Source organism: Peromyscus eremicus, chromosome 4 (genome assembly GCF_949786415.1).
Source record: "Peromyscus eremicus chromosome 4, PerEre_H2_v1, whole genome shotgun sequence".
NCBI lineage: Eukaryota > Metazoa > Chordata > Mammalia > Rodentia > Cricetidae > Peromyscus > Peromyscus eremicus.
In genome coordinates this window covers 103,109,668-103,129,789 of record NC_081419.1, presented here as the reverse complement: position 1 = coordinate 103,129,789, position 20,122 = coordinate 103,109,668, and positions in this window count along the sequence as shown.

The following is a 20,122-nucleotide window of genomic DNA, read 5'->3' as shown; positions in this document are numbered from 1 at the left end:
CATTAGCTCAGGCCTACCATTGACTAGCTCTTACACTTAAACTCAGCCCATTTCTGTTCATCTATATGCTGCCACATGTTCCATGGCTTTACCTGTGTGCCACTACATGCTGCTCCCTGGATGGCAGGCTGGTGTCTCCTGACTCAGCCTTCCTCCTCCCAGAATTCTCCTTGTCTGCTTATCTCACCTATACTTCCTGCCTAGCTACTGGCCAATCAGCATTTTATTAAATCAGTGTACAATAGCATTATCCCACAGCATTAGTTGATACAAAAAAAACCCTCTAGTTTAAAATGCTGATGAGGGGCTGCAGAAACAGTTGTGTGGGTAAGAGTACTTGCTGTGAAAGCAAGAGGACCTGAGTTCAAATCCCCAGCACCCATGTAAAAAGCTAGGCATGGAAAAGTGTGCTCCATCATTGGGAGTCGGAGACAAGAGGATCCTAGGAACTCTCTGGCCAGCTAGCAAACTGAAACAGAAAGCTCCAGGTTCAGTGAGTGATCTGTCCAAAAAATAAATAAGAAAGAGCATAATGGAGGAAGATACCTGATGCCTCCCCTGGCCTTCATAAACATATGCATGGGCACGCACACATGTACACACACACATATGCATATACCACATACATACATACATACACAAACTGCAGGCTGCTAGTTGGTTCTGTGATTTTTGGAGAACAGTGTGATAATAATTTAACATATGATATAAAAATGAAGTAATCAGGAAAAATTAATGATTAGATTCCCAGAACACCTCATATCAAACTACCAAATTACTGTCTGTAAAAACTGGAAAATGAAGTGTCTGGGGACTGGAGGATGCCTGGTGTATTTTAAGATAAGAGGAGAGTCCTGAAAACAGGATAGTTAATGAAACAGAAAGCCTTCTGTGGAGAGTCCCAGCCTTCTCTCCCACCCCTAATGCAGGCTGGGCTCTAATCCCCATAAGCACATCTATTTGAACATGTGGTCCCCAGTTAGTGGAACTACTTGGAAAGGGTTAGGAGGTATGGCCTTTTTAGAGGAGGTCTGTCGCTATGGGCGGGCTTTGAGGTTTCAAAAGTCTTACACCATTTCCAATGTCCCCTTCTCTCTGCCTCGGGCTTCTGGATTAAGATGTAAGCTCTCAGCTACTACTCTAGCTCCGTATCTGTGCACTGCCATGCTCCCTGCCATGATGGACATCTATCACTGAGACTGTAAGCCCCAAATAAACTCTTTCTTCTGTAAGTTGCCTTGGTCATGGTGTATTATCACAGCAATAGAAAGTAACTAAGACAGAAGGCTGCTGTGGGATGGTCTGTATGTCAAGTGTGTTGCTGATTGGTCAGTAAATAAATCACTGATTGGCCATTGGCTAGGCAGGAAGTATAGGCAGGACAAGGAAAAGAATTCTGGGAAGTGGAAGGCTGGGAGGGAGACACTGCCAGCCGCCACCATGACAAGCCACATGGGAAGATCCCGGTAAGCCACGAGCCATGTGGCAAGGTATAGATTAATGGAAATGGATCAATTTAAGATATAAGAACAGTTAGCAAGAAGCCTGCCACAGCCACACAGTTTGTAAGCAATATAAGCCTCTGTGTTTATTTGGTTGGGTCTGAGTGGCTGTGGGACTGGTGGGTGAGAGAGATTTGTCCTGACTGTGGGCCAGGCAGGAAAACTCTAGCTACAGAAGGCCGTTCCCCTCTAGGCAGGAGATTAAAAGAAACCTTCCTGGGAACCAAGCCAAAACTACTATTAAGGGCTGCTTCACCCAACAGCCCTGATAAGACATAAATCAATGATCTCTGTAGCTATCAAGTCTCACCATGTACTCAGACATTCCAATTCACTCTAGTGACACTCATTCTAAAAAATGTAAGATTATTAAACACCTGCAGAGTTCTCACAAGACGGACATCAAATAAACCAACTCATAGGGGCAAAGGGGCAAAAAGACCATGCAAAGAGAAAAGAACTTGGAAAACAAACGAAAGCTGGTATGAGTCAGGCACAGCCACAGTGACGTGTTCCTGTAGTCCTAGATGCCCAGAAGGCTGAGGCCGGAGGGGTACTTGAGTTTCAGGAGATCAAGACGATCATGAACAACCAGAGAAAGGCCCTATCTCCATTATTTTTAAGTTTAAAAATATTATGAATATATACTCTAAGTAGGTAAGCATCTCAGTATATAACGAAGTACATTATGCTAATAAGACAGTAGAACTGTGAAGCAATAATAAAATACTATAATGTTCAACAGGCAGAAGAGTCCAGCAATAAAACATATTAAGGTGTCAGAGAAATGAAAACTCAATAAAAGTGCTGAGAGAGAATGGCTAAATAAACCTCCTAGAAAGTAGAGAAAAAGACAAAGACTTAAAAAATAGACTGGAATAGAGTGTTAGAGCTAGGGCTGGAGTGGATGGCCCAGTTGGTAAAGTACTTGCCTTGTAAACACATGGACCTGAGTTCAATCCCCAGAGCTCCCATAAAAATGCCAGGCATGGTGGTCTGGGTTGGTAATCCCAGCACTGGGGAAGAGGAGACAGAAGGATTCCTGGGACTTACTAGCCAGCTACTCTAGCCTAATCCATGATGAAGCCAATAAATGACCTTGTCTCAAAGGAGGTGGATAGCATACCTGAGGATGACACCCAAAGTTGTCCTCTACACTACACACACACACACATACACACACACACACACACACACACACACACACACACGTATATATATACATGTGAGCCTGCATATACACACACGCATGCATAATTTTTTAAATTAAAGGTAAGAAAAAAACAATAAGAAGAAATAATCAATAGTTTTTTAAAACTTAAAGAACACAGGTTTTCAGATTCACCGACCTATTAAATGCTTCACAGGATGAATGAAAATGTACTCACATCATAAAATTTCAGAATACTGAAACTAAGAAGATATTTCTGTGACATTCCAGACAGAAAAGAATAGTCACATGAGAAGAGCTAGACATTTGAATTGAGTCAGACTTCTTCACAGCAGTATTGGAAGCTAGAATGAAGTGGAGCCATGCTTTCCAAGCCAGGAAACCAAACCTACTCCAGCCTAGAGTTACACACCCAGACATACTATCTAGCAAATGTCAGAGTGGAACAGAGATGGCGGCACGCAGGCAAATTCCTACAGAAATGTCTACACTTACACACCTTTCCAAGAGAGAAGCGAAGGGAGAGAGAACAGGATAAAGCTGGAAACGGCAACAAATAACCACTGTCCAAACTGAAGCAGACCACAGAGCTCTAGAGATTTCCCCACAAGGTAGAAACAAGCTGCCTGACATGTCCGAATTTAAGGGAAGACTTAAATAATTACTGTCAAGTTTGTAATACAGTTAGTGATAGTTTTAGATGAATCTTCTGTGAAGATAATCAAGCTTAAATCTTTTATTTTCAAGTGTTTGGTTAGAAGATCCTTTATAATTTTCTCTCTCTGTCTCTCTGTTCTCTGTCTCACTCTGTGTGTCTCTGTCTCTCTATCTCTCTCTGTTCTCTGTCTCTGTGTGTGTCTCTGTCTCTCTGTCTCTGTTCTCTGTCTCTCTGTCTCTCTCTGTTTGTCTCTGTCTCTCTCTCTTTCTGTTTCTCTGTTCTCTGTCTCTCTCTGTTCTCTGTCTCTGTCTGTGTCTCTGTTCTCTGTCTCTCTCTCTGTGTCTCTGTCTCTCTATCTCTCTCTGTTCTCTGTCTCTGTGTGTGTCTCTGTCTCTCTGTCCTCTCTCTGTTCTCTGTCTCTCTCTCTGTTCTCTGTCTCTGTGTGTCTCTGTCTCTCTGTCTCTGTTCTCTGTCTCTCTGTCTTTCTGTCTCTATGTACTCTGTCTCTCTCTGTCTCTGTTCTCTGTCTCTCTCTCTTTCTGTCTCTCTCTCTGATTTACTGGAGTTGAACTAGAGCCTTACTTCTGCTAAGCAAGCACAGCCTCAGCTCTTTTTCATTCTTTGAGATGGGATGTCACTAGGTTGTCTAGGCGGGCCTTGAATATGCAATCCTTCTGCCTCAGCTTCCTGGGCAGCTGAATTACAGGCCTATGACAACAGCCCAGCATGTGTTTCTTTTCTTAGCCAACAGAAAGTATACACTCCCCTACTGATAAGTACATAGAAAACTAAGAAAATGAGAAAGAGAAGACAGTTATTAAGGAAAGACAAAATGTTTAACTGGACAGAAAGAATGCCTAATTTACTAAGTATATTATTATGATATACTTAGTAAATATATATATATATATATATCATAATAATAACACCATTTATTGATATAAAAAAATTAAGGTGTAACCATATTAGGAGGATTAGCAGATGGGAAAGGTAGATAATGCCAGTTGGAGATTGGAGCAGAGCAAAATTTGTTTCATTTTCCAAAGAGGAAGTATTGCGCAAGCCTAAAACCCTGAGTTTAAGACTTAACAATAAAGTGTGTCATTAAGAAACAAGAGCTAAGGCTGAGACGTTCGGTCAGTAGAGTGCCTGCTGAACAGCCAAGAAGACTAGAGTTTGAATCCCTCGAACCTGCACCTGCGTTAGAAACTGCCATCCTCCTCACACATCTGAAACCCTAGTGCCAGGGAGCAGGGAAGGGGGAGGAGGCCAGGGAGTTCGTATCAGACAGTCTAGCCAATCAACAAGCTCTAGATTCCCTGGGAGGCCTTGTCTCAAAAATAAGGTGGAGAAAAACTGAAGAAAATGCCTAACTGGGACTTCCAGCCTCCACATATGTGCACACACACACACACACACACACACACAGACACACACACGAAAGAAAAAGAAACAAGAGCTACGTGCCAAATTGGAAGACAGAGATGGAGGAAGTGGGAGCATCTGATTTCTTGAAAAGAAGAAACTTTAGAAAGCTACTGAACTCTACACAAAACTGACTTTAAAACAAAACCAAAAGGAAAAAGAAAACAAAACAAAAAAATAACACTGCACTATTTTTAAAACTAGATTAAAAAAAGAATAAAACACTATTGTTTTAGTAATTTAAACTCACTTCAATATTGTATAAACTGATAACATGGCTGTTCCATGGTTAAGGGGAAGGTTCTTATTGTAGCTATGAGGGAGAGAAGAACAGTCAGAAGCATCTGAAAGAGTCCAGAGTGGAAAAAGAAGCAGACTGGACATGGCCAGGGCTATCTGTGAGAGAGAGAATAGCAGGGCACAGAGAACAGAGAAAACACAGTGAGAGAAGCAGGAGCCAAGAATAGTGAGAATACCAGGTTATAAGAAGGGTGAGTGCCGGGCGATGGTGGGGCACACCTTTAATCACAGCACTCCGGAGACAGAGGCAGGCAGATCTCTGAGTTTGAGGCCAGGCTGGGCTACAGAACAAGGTCCAGGACAGGCTCCAAAGCTACAGAAAGAAACCCTGTCTTGGAAAAAAAAAAAAAAAAAAAAAAAGAGGAGGAGAAGGAGGAGGAGGAGGAGGAAGAAGAAGAAGAAGAGGAGGAGGAGGAGGAGGAGGAGGAGGAGGAGGAGGAGGAGGAAGAAGAGGAAGAAGAAGAAGATTAGCTGGATAGGGAGGGGGGCCCATGGAGACACTGAAATATAACTACTTGTGAGTGGGGATTGAGTGAGCCTGAAGGCTAACATGGACGTTGATTATGCTGACAGGCACCGCAGATATAAGCTAATTGGAGAGCCATATGTCCCTTCTTCCACAGGTAAGGGAAATGACTCCTCTTGGCAGAGGGGAACTGGCTTCCTAAGTTCCTGACTGATGCTGGATTTCATCCAGCTGCCAGAAATCCTCCTGTAGTCAGGTGGAGCTCCTGTCTGGATAGTTAGATTGCCTTTTGGAGTTTGGGGAATTGGAGATTCCTTTGAAGCTGACAAGTATTAGCTCACTGAGTCAACAGGCAGGCAAGGCCCAGGCACGTGTGTGTGTGTGTGTGTGTGTGTGTGTGTGTGTGTGTGTGTGTGTGTGTGTGTGTGCATCTGCGTATATGTCTGTGTGCAGAATCGTTTTGGAAAATGTCATGAGGAGAACAGAGAGTGGGAGAATAAGAAAACACACAAGCCACACACCCAGTCCAGTCCTTCCCATGGCCCTCCACCACCCCCAGCTCTGGGAAAAGAAGTTCTCTTTCCCTTCCTCCTCTGGCTCTCCCTTCCTCCTCCAGTCCTAGAAATGGAAAGTCTTCAGATTGTGGAGTTTACCAGTGCAGGTGACCTGGATTTCCGCACGTGACATGGGAATTCCCGCTGAGGCCTGCGTCATTGCCCAAGGATCCAATACGCCCAGGCACATCCTGTGACCTGGAGGGGCACAGTGGCACACGCAACTGGAAATCCTGCCCTGGCATGAGCTGACTTGCATGCTGGGTGTGCAAAGCCTGTGGAGGATGGGCCCCTGAACAAATAGCTTTCTTGAGCAGGTGTCTCTGCTCAGCCACAAGAAATCACAGAGAAAGGTGTTTAACGAAGGAATTTGACGAAGACTGTTAGGTGCACATGCAAAGGCCTCGCTCTCCCTCCTGCATGAGGCAGAGGAGCCTAAGGGACCACCACAGTCCCTCAGACCGGAGGTTATAAGACATCCACGGTATGTGGGTGAAGATAATCAGGGAGACTGGAGTCATTACTGCCAAGTGTCCTTGTTTGCCACAAACTTGTGAGACCCAGGAGTGAGCATTTATTTGTCTATCCTTAAATATACTCTCTTAACAGCTTTATTGTGGTATAGTTAACAAAAATATGCAAATTTAGGACAAGGGAGATGGCTCAGTTGGGCAAAAAGCACTCGCTGCCAAGCCTGAAGAGCTGAGTTTGATCCCCTGGCCTCACATGGTAGAAGGAGAGAACAGAATCCCACAGGTTGTCCTCTGGCCTCCATAGGCATGCTTAAGTGCATGTTCATAGACACACACACAAACAATAACTTTTTTTATTTTAAAATTCCTTGGTTGTAAAAAGAGTAATATTAAAAACAATTTGGTCTTTTTAAAAACCTGCAAATTTAAAAATGTACAATTCAATAATTTGACAGAAGTATATACAATGAAACCAAGGGACATAACCAAGTGCTGAACACATCTGTCATTCTCCTGCCATTTCCTCCTGCCTCGTGGTGAGGTCTTTGTCTCCACTCTGTCCTCACTCACATCACCACACAGGGGTTGGTGCGCTCTCTCCCCGTGGACTTGTTGACACTTCCTAGAGTTTGGTATAAATGGAGCATACAGTATATATACTCCTTCTGAATGACGTGTGGCACCATGATAAGTCTGAGACTCATGCATATTGTCCCACGGGTCACTAGCTCATCACTTTTTATTGCTGGGTAGTAGTATTCCATTATATGGCTCAGCCACTGCTCATTTATCCAGTCACTTGAGGAAGACTTAAAGCTGTTTCCATTTTTAGCAATGACAAATAGCATTGTTATGAACATTTCCATAAAAAAAATGTTTACATGAGGATATACTTTCTTTCTCTCGGGGAGATAAAGACCCAGGACTGGAAGGGTGGAGCCTCATGTTAGATATATGTTTAACTTTTTAAAAAACTACGGGTTGTATCACTTTACATTTCAACCAAGAGCATATGAAAATTCCAGTCCTTTTTCACCCTTTCTAATTTGGAATACACTGATAACTGTGTGATTATTCCTAGAGCCTTGAATTACGTTTACATCCTCTTTAGCATTCAAAACTTTGTCAAGCTTAGAGGGAATACCCAGAGGATTGGTGTCTGTCATAGTAAGTGGAATTAGTTACTGCTATGCCAGGCTAATTTATGCCAGCCCCAACACAGACTGGGGTGTGGTTCAAAACAAAGCAAAAGGTTGATTAGGGTAGACTGGGACTCTGGTTTTAGCCCTCAACTTGTAAAATATTACCTAAGTATCCATGGCAAACTCACCTACCTCCCCAGGGGCTCAGTTTCCTGTCTAGATAATGGGACCCGTGAAATTGTTAATTTGTCGAAATTACATAGATGAGTGATATTTCTACAATAACAGCAACTTTAAAAGTATTTTAAGGTTACATGAGAAAGGAAACAAATATTATCAAATTTTTCTTATTTTTACCAAGAAATGCACATTTTGTTTTATTTTTTACAACTGCCTTACGAAGAAGACAGAGCTACCCCCATTCAGGATGACAGAAACTCTCGTCTGCCCTCCACCAAAGCCCAGGTTCTTCTTTCTAGAATGAGAAATGAAACAGCTAGTTTCCATCAGGGCCACACATGTGAGTTCTGCTCCAAACCATTTGCGGGGGGGGGGGGGGGGGGGGGGGGGGGGGGGGGGGGGGGGTTAGTTGGTTAAATAGCTGGAATTTTTTTTTGAGGCAGGGGGCAGGGTCTTGCTACATAGCCCAGGCTGACCTCAAAGCTAGAGATTACCCTGCCTCAGTCTCCCAAGTGCTATAATTTCAGGCACACACCACTATTCCTAGCATGCATTACAGTTTTGCAATTATCTGACTTACTCTTGAGCCAATGCACAAGAATAATTACCCAGCCAGGCCTTGCTTCTAGAGATAACATTGTTAAGAATGTCAAGAAAGGACAATGTAGCTCATTGTGAAGGTAAACTCTGCTCCCTGGAAGCGTGACTAAAACCCGACCAATAGAAAGATCACCCTACTCCCTCTTTCACATTTGAATGTTCAGGAGTCAACCTTATGTCACAGGGGCCCTGGTAACTGAACCTGCCCTAAGAAGAGCATTCAACTCCATGAGGATCAATCAGTCGAATTCTGTGAGGGCCAGTTAGAAGGGGCTCAGAGGCCACAAAGAAACGCCATAGGATCCTAAGGGCTCCCTTGAGATAGCAAGCCTTCTGTGCATCTTTCAGGAAACACCTAAGATAAATGGATGGAGCTAAGGACCCATAGAGACTGGTTGTACCAGAAGGGAGAGCATCTTTGTATCAGAGCTATACAGTTTCTCAGTGGGCTGTAAGGTGGTTTCCAGCTCTTTAGATAACCCCATGTTCACAGGAATACAATAAATAAGACTTATTCTTCTGAGAAAGAGGTTGGATTAGAGGAAAACTCCAAAGTTCCAAAAAGAAGCAACTAAAGGTGCTGCCCTAGTTTAAGTTCTGATTCTATGATAAAAATAACCTGACAAAAAGCAATTTAGGAGAAAGGGTTTATTTGGTTTAAGAAAATCCAGGTTACAGTCCCTCATTGCAGGTAAGTCAAGGCAGGGACTTCAAACAGCCAGTCGTGGCACCCACAGTCAACAACAGTGAGAAATCGATGTATGCACGCTCACTTGCTTGTGCTCAGTTCCATCCCTCCACTCTTACACAATTCAGAATCCCCTGTCTAGGGAATGATGCCACCCGCATATCAATTAAATTAAATTAAGACAGTCACCCACAGGCCAGCCTGATGTAGACAATCCCTCACCTTTCTTCTCAGGAGATCCTAGGTTGTGTCTCGTTGGCAATTAATGCTAACCATCCAAGGTACATACTAGCAACTTTCTCAAGTCTTTGTTTAATGACATTGAACGTAAGGTGAGTGGGACCAAATCGTATAGGCAAATGATAGTAGCAAGATCCTGTCTCAAAACACCAGCCCTCCAAGCAACCCAAGACAATAATAATCTCATTTTAATTTAGGTGACTCCTGTGTGAGGCTCTGGTGGTTACTGCCTCGGTAGGGTATTTAGCATTTGAACTTTCGCTTGTGAACAATGAGGAATCCTGGGAATGGAGAGGTTAAGCAGAGCCGTACATGTAACACAAAAGATCCCGGCAGCGACAAGCATGAGGGATGGGCACAAGAAGTGAGTGAAAGCCGTCACTCATCCTCTGAGACCACAGTGAGGAGAGAGTGGGTAACCAGTGATGAGACTCCCCGCTGGTGGGAGGGGTATGGGCAGAGGAAGGAGGAACCCATGACAGGGCACCTGGGTGTACGGGAGAGCAGAAAAGCACTCCATGACATAAGATCTTGAATCTGGACTAGGAAAATGGAGAAGTCTGGAGGAAAAATGATGCTCTCTCTGGATACTCTGAGTCAGTGCATAGGGTAAGTTTCACCAACACAGAAACATTACCCAGATTTCCCCACCAGTTAGTTCTGCTTTGGGGCAGCCTGTGGGAATTTCTAGAGAACTGATCTAGTGGGCTTTGCAGTGTAAAGAAAGAATTCGTAGAAACAAAGTGGAGAGAGGGGAAGTGATATGCGCACCCCTCTAAGGAAGGAAGTGGAGGCTTCTTCCTCCCTGCTCTCTGGTTTCCTCAAAAGTCACCTAAGAGACAGCAGGTCACACGTCAATGCCAAAGTTCCAGGATTTCAAGCCATACCTAATTAAACTCCAAAGAAATTAAGGGCTTCAACATAAAACAACAAAGTATAAGCCACCAAGAGATATCAAAGGCAAATTTTTAGGTAATCCTGGGGATGAATTTTTGAAGATGAATCTCTGAAAGTAGAATCCAGAGTTCGAAGGTCTTTCCTATAAGGATTTTGGTATCCTACAGCAAGCTGCTCCCTGTCCTTCCCTCCATCCCTATTTTTTTTTTTTTTTTTTTTGGTTTTTCGAGACAGGGTTTCTCTGTGTAGCTTTGCGCCTTTCCTGGAACTCACTTGGTAGTCCAGGCTGGCCTCGAACTCACAGAGATCCGCCTGGCTCTGCCTCCCGAGTGCTGGGATTAAAGGCGTGCGCCACCACCGCCCGGCTCCATCCCTATTTTTATGCCACCTTGCTCCTCACTGTCAGAGCTTCTTCACTGGCTTGCTCTCGCTTTTTCTAACACTCGTGATCTTCCAGCTTCAGGGTTCTGCATGGGCTGTTTGTGTTAGTTGGAATGCGACTCTTCCCCTGGGTTTCTTCCTTCCTTACCTAGACATCATGTTGATTTTTCAAGGGGACTTGCAGAGGATCAAGGTCTCCCCACACATATCTTCATAGCATCCCATACTTTCCCTTCCTTAAGAATCACCTGCTATAGACTGAAATGGTTGTACACCAACTTCCCCCAAAATTCCCCTGGTAAATCCAAATCCCAAATGTAAAGACATTGGGAGATAAGGCATGGGGAGTCGTGACCTCTTTTATGGTGGCACTACCTGGTAACCTTACAAAAGAGATCTGCCAGAGCATTCCTTTGCCCCTTCTGCCATGTAAGGCTTCAAGAAAAGTGTGATCTATGAAGCAGAAAGCAAACCTCACCAGAATTAGCCAGCACCTTTCCCTGAGACTCCCGAAGGTCTGTGTTTATAAGCCATCAGCTTCACAGTGTTTTTCTATAGCTGTGCTAATAGACTAAGACAACACCACACTTACAGCAAGGAAGTGTGTCTTCTCTGCTGACAGAGACACTCCATGAAGTTAAAAACTGTGTCTGTCTTACCACTCAGCCCTTAGCTCTCAATATGACCCCATTGTCTCTAAATAAATATGTGGGAGCGGATGAATGAAGAGATAGCCTTTAATGATTATCCCAGCCTCTTTGTTATGCCGACGGTAGACAAGTTTGCATTGTACTCAGAATCCTTTTGACTGCAGCCTGATTTTTTTTTTAAATTTTAATTTATTTGTTTTGCCTAGTCACATTTGACATTCCTTACTTTCAGAAAGCCATGCTGTCCATCCTGTGTCACGAAGGGACCTGGACAGTGAGTAAAGAAGTCGTCTGAGTTCCTTGAGTGGAAGGAAAATAAATTCCAAAGAAAGAATAAGCTTCACTACGGATGGAGTAAAGCAGGGGAAAATGTGGCATCTAAAGAGGACAGAAAGGCGACCAACACTAACTCACAAGCACAGTCTCATGCGATGCTTCCAAAACCCTGTGAGGAATTACTAGAGCAGTTTTGCAAGTGAGGCAACCCAAGCTCTGAAGGGTGAGCAGCTTACCCATAACCACACAGTAGGAGACACAAGTGCCTTCAGCCTTACTCACCCGGTTTCCACAGCCTGGAATAGCCATTCTCCGCTATGCAAATCCAAGTTCCCAAGCTAAATGGCAGCTTAAGGTAGCTTCCCTGAAGGCTTGCCTAAACTTCTTCCCACTCATGAGCTTCCGGCACTCCCTCCCTGCCCGATTCTGTCTGTCCTACTCCTCTATTCTCCTCACCTCCCCTTCTTCCCAGAACTTAAAAAACTTAAAAACAGCGGGGCTCTTTGTCGCTTCTTTTCCCACAGCTGTCCTCCAGCTTTGCTGTTCACTGAGCCACGGAGCAAGGCATCCCTACCTACCAGGCTGACTGTACAGTGCCCCCCAAGAACACCTGCCCAGGACTTGCATGGCTCCACTGCGGAGCCCAAGCTCTGTAGCTCTGCTCCTCTTTCAAGAGAACCACAGTACCTTTGAGTAACCCTGGATAGGATGAAATATGCCCTTTAGGCGCTACAACCCACCAAAGAAAGAAAGCAAAAAAAGAGAGTTAAAAGCATATTCCCCCTCCCTTGGATATTTGTTTTCTTATTAAAATACTTTAAAACTCATCCAGAGTTTCAGTCTTGGGAACATAAACTTCTTTTCCTTAAGGGTTATGAAGGGCCCTGACGGTCTTTCATACATTTGAGGCTTTCTTGAAAGCAAGACTGATTAATCAATGACCTTTTCACTGTCATGGTAGAAAGGCCAATTCCTTCTAACTTGTCAGCAACTATCATATACACCTTTGCTAAGATAGGATTTATTTCTGTTTCATTTAGGAGTCAAAATATCGTTTGCCATTGAAATCAAAAGGACAAAGGCAGAGAGAACTTAGCACGCATCTGTGATTTGGCTCTGCATGAGACAATTAAAGATTTTCAAGGGAAAGTAAGGGTCTGGAAAGGGACACTACACCACCAGACACAGTATTTCAGGAACACAAGGGAGCCATTGCAGAATATGGTCATGTTCAGGGTCATCGTGAAGTCTGGAATGGACAACCAGTACTAGAATACTCCAAGTAACTATCCATTCCAATCTTCCACCTCATAAATAAGGGAAGCCCTGAGAAGTGTAAGAATTGTTTAAGGTCTTAAGTGGCCAAGAGCAAAGTCATGATGAAGCTCTGCCTGGTAGGCCACACTGTGTGCCACACCTGCTGAGCCCACCCTGCACCCCAGGCCACACTGTGTGCCACACCTGCTGAGCCCACCCTGCACCCCAGGCCACACTGTGTGCCACACCTGCTGAGCGCACACCGCACCCTAGTTGGTTCAGTTGGAGGTTCATCATCTTCAGCCAACAGTTCACATCAGAAAACAGGAAGGAGAGAGCTACACACTGGGCACGGGACTGTTGGCATGCATAAAAAGTCAGCCTCGCTTCATATTAGAGTCTTACATTTCTCTTTATTACCAATACCTTGAGGTCTGGGGGAACGGCTCAGTGGATAAAGTACTCATCACTCAAGCATAAGGACCTGAATTTGAACCCCCCAGAACCCATATAAAGTTGGGCATGGTAGCACATGTATGTAACCTCAGCTCTCCTACAGCCAGAGGAGAGGCCATAGGTGAATCTCTGGAAGTTCACAGGCCAGCTAGCCAGGAGAACACAGGAACAAAACAAGAAAAGAGATGTTGTCTCAAAATAGGCAAAAGGAGAGGACTGACTCCTGAGGTGGCCCTCTGGTCTCTTACAGGCGTGTGGTAGCACTCACATGCACGCACGTGTGCACATGTGAACACACACACACAGGAATGCATTATACACATATAAAAATGTTTAAATATGTTAAAAAAAACTATAAAGCACTACATAAGCATTAGGTTATTTTATTGTTTGGCCTATTAATGCAATATTGCCAAATTTATTATCATCTACTTTATTCTCACAGTAAATTTATCTTTACATCTGAAATCCTAATTTAGCCTCACTGTAAGCATCTAGTTAGGATGTCGAGTTGTCTTACTGGAAAATCCCTCTCCCAGAGGGCAGAGAGCGTTAAGGCAAGAATGCTAATGTAGACACGATGCTGTCCAAGATGAAATTGATTGTGTGAGAGAGGAATTTTGAGAGAATATATGTCATCGTGGTCTGTGGTAAAGAAGGGAGTGAAACACACGGCATTAGTCAGAATAGGTCTGGTTTTACCACAGAAACAAACTGAATCTCAATGATTTGCCAAAACTAAAGCTGTGTTTCTCATGCAAAGTCGAGCGCAGGTGTTCTAGCCTCATGCCTTTGCCACAGCAGTATCCGCAACACGTGACTTCCACGGTTGCTGCATCAGGGGAAGCTGGGTGTGACGAAGGCCCATGCTGGCCCTCCTTGCATCAGTAGAACAGCAGTCACTTCCTGCTCACCGTTTGTCAGCCAGAGTTTTCCATGTGTCCTCAATCTAACTGCAAAGGAGACCAGGAAGACAGACATTCAGCAGGCAATCCCACACATGAGCAGATGGATATATTTAGTGAGCAATTAGCTACCGCACATTGATTCCAGAAAAGCAAACATCAAAAGATTTTAGAGTATCCCAATTATCTAAAAAAGAATTTACATAGGCCTTAAAGACATAAAGGCTTGAAGAAATAACACAAAAATAAATAGTAATTACTCCCAGTTATTACATTTCTCGTGGGCTTTATTTTAGTCTTTTTTATATATTTCTCCAACACAGAAATATTTAATAACAAAGATTTTAATCATACTATTTTTTTCATTGAGAAACACATTCAAAATAATCCTGACTCCAATGAGGAAAAGACTCAAGAGGAAAGAAATGCCCTTTTTGATCAGAAGATCGCAATTAGCCCAGAAGAGGAAAAGTCAGAGACAGGTCCAGACACCAGGGTTGCCACACAGGAAGCCTGCTGATGAGCTCATTTCTGAAGGGCATCAGGACAGAAGGCAAGGAAGAGGCAAAGCCTCATTACTCAGCATCTCAAGAGGTGAGAGAAAGGGAATTCAGAAACAGAAAGCATCCATGAGGGAAGGGATGGACTAAGGCAGAGAGAAGGGGCCCCAGCTAGCCAGCTCCCCGGTGATTCCATGACTGAACTTCATCCGTGTGTGTCCCTCCTGCCGCAGACTTCTGGATCTCCCATCACCCCCAAGCCAGGGCCATCCCTCTGCTCCTGGGCGGGCAGAACATCTTAGTCCTACACACCTTTGAGTTCAGGTAGAAAGACTGCTTTTGACACATGTATAGACACATTGCCATCTCTCTAGGTACTGTTTCACAGCCTAGAAATAGTTCCCAAACTCGAAGCCGTTATCCTGTAAAAGGACAAAGCAAGCTGAGGATGCAGCTCCATGGGAGACGCTTGACACCGTGTGCAGGAGACTCTGGCTCAACCCTGGCAGTGCAAAACCGCTCAAGTTACCAAGAGGTAGAACTTGGATGTCTTCCACTAACCCTCCAGGAAAGACTTTCCGAGGGTTACACAAGGCCTTGCTGGTCTGGCCTCTGCTTTCCTCCCAGTCCTTGGTCCATGGCTCACCAGCTCATCCCCCTCCACCGGGAGCTCTGAGCTCCAGCCTTCATGACCTGCTTCCATTTACTTGACTCTCATAGCATCTGCTTAGTCTAGAATGTTCCCTTCCTCTCCCCCACTGAGTGACCCTCTCCAGGACTGACTAGTGCCTCTATTTCATACTTTTATGACACTTAACCTCGATGTGTAACTAGGTACGTGGGGTCAGGGGTCATCACTGGCTTCATTGTCAGCTTTCAGGAGATCGGAAACCACAGCTAGTTGTCATTGCTTGATGCAAAGTAAAAAGAGACAGGAAAAAAGCTCAGAAGTATTGTAGCTTTCCTTCATTCTTTGTAACTCCTTTAAAAATCTGTGAGTGTGAGTGCGAGAGTGTGTGTGTGTGTGTGTGTGTGTGTGTGTGTGTGTGTGTGTGTGACATGCATGTGGCTGCCCGTGGAGGCCAGAAGAGGATAGATTTCCTGGAGCTGGAGTTACAGGTAGTTCTGAGCCACACAACATGGATGCTGGGAACTGAACTTGGGTCCTCTGGAAGAATAGTAAGTGCTCTTAACTACTGAGCCATCTCCCCGGCTCCCTGTAACTCCTCTTTTTAAAAACATTTTTGAACACCTGTTTTATCCCCAATCCCATGATAAGCACTTTATTTACTTATTCCATGTGTTTGCTTGCCTAGGTCTTGTGTATCCCAGGCTGACTTAAAACTCATTATATAGCAAAAGTCCTGATCCTCCTGCCTCCAACTCCCCAGTGCTAGAATCACAGGCATATGCTACCCTACCCAATTTTTCAGTGCTAGGAATCAAACCCAGGGCTTTGTGCATGCTAGGCAAGCATCTTGCTGAGCCACACCCCCAGCCCTGTAACTCCTTTTGAAGAGTGAGATGTCGTAGGAGAATTTACTTCTTGTCTTTCCCCCACTTCATTAAGAGCCTTGGTCCTTTAGAAGTAGAATATTGTAGGGTGGAACCAAGAGCTGAATTTTCATTTTATTTCCTGTTCTCATATGAAGCCTCCATGTAAGCCCAAGCTCTTTTAAGAGAGTTTAAAATAGGTGGTCTCCAAAGCATGTTCCCTGTAACACGTAACTCTAGGACTCCCTACAGACCAAGACAATGTAGAAAGAGTAAAACTCCACTTAAAAGAGAACCAGAAAACAGAGAGGGGGAGGGGGCAGGGAGAGAGAGCGAGAAAGGCAACATTAAGACATAGAGACAGCCTTGTGGTTGAGTGTAGACTCCCGTCTGAATCCCATTTCCGCAACCTGCTGAAGCTTGCAACCTCAGGCTAGTTACTTAACTTTGCTAGAACTATACTTCCTGTTCTGTAAAATGTGACAAGATTACCTCCTCTCTGATCTGATGGGAAGATTAAATGGGATAATATATTCTTAAACCTGGAAGCTAATAGGGTTTTATGGACATCTTTCCTCCTGCCTAATTGTCATGTAATTAAAAAGCAGATTAAAACTAAGTGAAGCATGAATGGAGACTGTAAAGCTCACTTGTCTCTTCATGTTTTATTCCTCTGAACAGGCTTCATATCACCTGAAGAGAAATGCACCCTCCGTTGAGGTCCACAAGCAAATAGTTAATTCCTGTGCCCTCACGAATAACAAACTCCATAAGTGCTCATATCCCTGATAGAACATACCTTTGCATTCATATAACCTATGTCTAGCCCCCATATGCCTTGAATCATTTCTTATCTCTTATAACACCTAGAGCAGTGTAAATGTTCTGTGAAAAGCCACTATACCATATTGTTTACAGAGTGATGACAAGGGGAAAAGTCTGCACTTGTCCAGTACAGACACTTCTCCTTCCCCCCAACCCCCAAGTGTTTCTGCCTACAGTTGGCTGAATCTAGGAATACAGAGTCCGGGGACACAGAGGACCAAATTCCACCCGCCCCCCAGAAAAACTTAGGTTGTGCTTCTTTCTGTATTCAAGGGACTTCTTTCATATCCAGGTATCATGCACTAATTTTAAAGTGGATTCTAAAGGTGTTTGCGTAAGTTTCCCATCTTCATGGTACATTGGCAAGATCATGCCTGAGTTCACAGCCATACTCCACTGCCAATCGTTACTCCATCATATCGGAAGCCTTCCTTCCATTTCCAGAGTACCACAGAATAAAAGGAGATTTCACTAGAAGAGAGAAAGGAGAAAATCTTCCTGATCTTTGGGGTTTGTTTGTTTGTTTTGTGTTGGGGAGTGTGTTTGTGTGAGCACATGTACATACACTTTACGTGCATGTGAGTACTGAGGCCGGGGGTTGATATCAGAAATCTTCCTCAGTCCCTCTTTCATCTTATTGTTTCAGACCCACAGCTTGCAGGTATGGTTATTCGAGCTAGCCCAATTGCTCCAGATTCCCTTGCTCTACTTTCTGAGGCTGGAGTTACAAATGGGCTGCCATGGCCACCCAGCATTTTCATGGGTTGTGGGTATCTGAACTCTGGTCCTCTTGCTCTTCCAGCAATCGCTTTTAACTTTGGAGCCACCATCCCTCCCCAGACCATCTTTTATTTTTATAAAATCCTAGAATCAGTAAGGACAATGCATTTCAGCCCTGTCACTTGACAGCGATAATGATAAAACATTCTAGGGTTCCGACTGCAAACGAGATCTGACCTGGCATCAGAATCCTTAGTCTCAAGTACAGGCTGTGTCTGTGTCTCCGTTTCTACGACCTTCACTTTCCTTCTTCCAAGGTCGTCGTCGGCCACATAAGGAGACAGAAAGGGCCACTGTATATGTGCAGTTGGAGGCTGGCATGCGTGTGAGCACTTTGTGAACCATAAGGCAGTTGTCACAAGAAAAGCATCACCAAGGTTCTTTGGATCCTTAGGATAAGTGTGATGGGAATGGCTGTGCCTATAAGACCAGCACTCAGGAAACTGAGGCAGGATGAGCAAAAGTTTGAGAACGAACTCAGATGCATAGTGAGACCCTGTCAAGAACAAAAGATGGGGCAGGGGGTGGGGGATGAGATGGAGGGATGAAGGGAAGGAGAAAGAGACAGACAGATCCCTTAGAGTCATAGCATCTGGGCTTACAAAGCATATTCACCTACCGACATGCGTCATTTCATCTTGCATGCTTAATTTTGTAGCTCCTGAGGGGAAAATGTACAGCAAAGCCTGTGGTACAGAATGAGTGCACAATATTTTCCCTGAATTATCTAGAGAGCTCTGAGGCAAATACATCAGGCCTGGTAAAGCCCTCCCCAACACATTTCTCTTCCCCTTCCCTAGAAGAGTTGGTTTAGACACACTCGGTGTACTCTCACAGGAGGGTAAGCTCCCCACCAAACAAGCAAGGTGCTCTCACTCTCTGAGCCTCCTGCCCTGTCTACTTCCCTTCAAACCTCTTTCCAAGAAGATCATGTGGAAGAGTAGGGTTGAGAGAGACACTGACCAAAATTGGCTGTTTCTCAACCCAACTCTCAACTGGTGAGTTCTCCACACGCCAGGAATGAAAATGGAGCTGGGCTGAGTGTTGCTTCAGATGGTAGAAGCAAGGGTGCTTTCCCAGATTGCCAAAGAGGCAGGCGCTCTGCCTTGCTCTCAGAAACCAAACCACTTCAGTGCCTCAGGAGTGGCCTTCACTCGAAAATGTCTTCCCTGTTGAAGTCTTCATAAGAAGTCTGTTTTCCTCTGTGAACGAAGGCATCACGGTGATGACTATGGACTCTCGAGTGACTGGAGCCATCCTTAGTGTTGTTATTTGTGTTTGGTTGCATCTCCATAGCAGCCCACATTCCCAATGCACCTTGCAATTGTTTCTTAGTGATTGTCCTCACAAGATGTCCGACGGGCCGAAGATGACAAGGTTAACGTTTCTGTACTGCCTGAGGGGAACTAGGGTAGGCAGAGATGTGGAGTTAGCTGGCTGACATCGCTGCTCTTATAAGATCTATTTAGAGACACCCACACTTCGGCTCCAATCTGCTTTAATGCTTATTCTGCCTTCATTTATGATACCACTCATCTTTGACTCCTGTTTATAAATACAACAAGAAGGGACAGGCTGGGCAACAGAATTGGAACTGGAGAGTCTCCATATGTAATAGAATCAATGAACGTTTGAATAGCTCCATTATTTATGGTTAAACATGGCCAGAGGGAATACTTCATACAAATCACACAAGTTACTTTACTCCTCGTCCCATGCTTCTCTTATTCCCATGTTTCAGTGGCTTGCCTTTCTCTCTTTGCCATTTTTTTTTCTTTCCTTGTCTACCACCCACTTCCTTTATTTAAAATTTAAGTGACTTTACTGCCAACTAGGAAAGCTGAGACACTGATTTACTGAGAGTCTGGTGCTCTACCATCTGAACTGGACTGGCCTCTGGGGACTGAAAATGTCTTTACTAAAAGTGACCAGGCATTGCTGATTCCATGTCATATGTAAGAATCCATACCTGCCTTTCCCACAGCCTCCATTCCTGAGCTGAGCCACTGTCCCAGCAGGGGCTTTGTCCCTGCCTGCATAAGTGGGGAGCTATCTTTGCCCACCTCTGACCTGTCTTTAGGTAGTGGGACAGGGTCACTTTACCATAACATGGCTGAGCCTGGGAGTTCTCTCCTGAAGCTGCCATCTCTGTAGGAAATGTGTTGGCATTATTCAAAGGAGTAAGAGGACCCGGGTCTTTATGGTCAATGTCACTTTTGTTATCTCTACCCCCTCTAACCATAAGGCTGTCATTCCATACTCAGACTGCTGACTTCTTCAAGCAAACCTTCCTCTTTAGAGA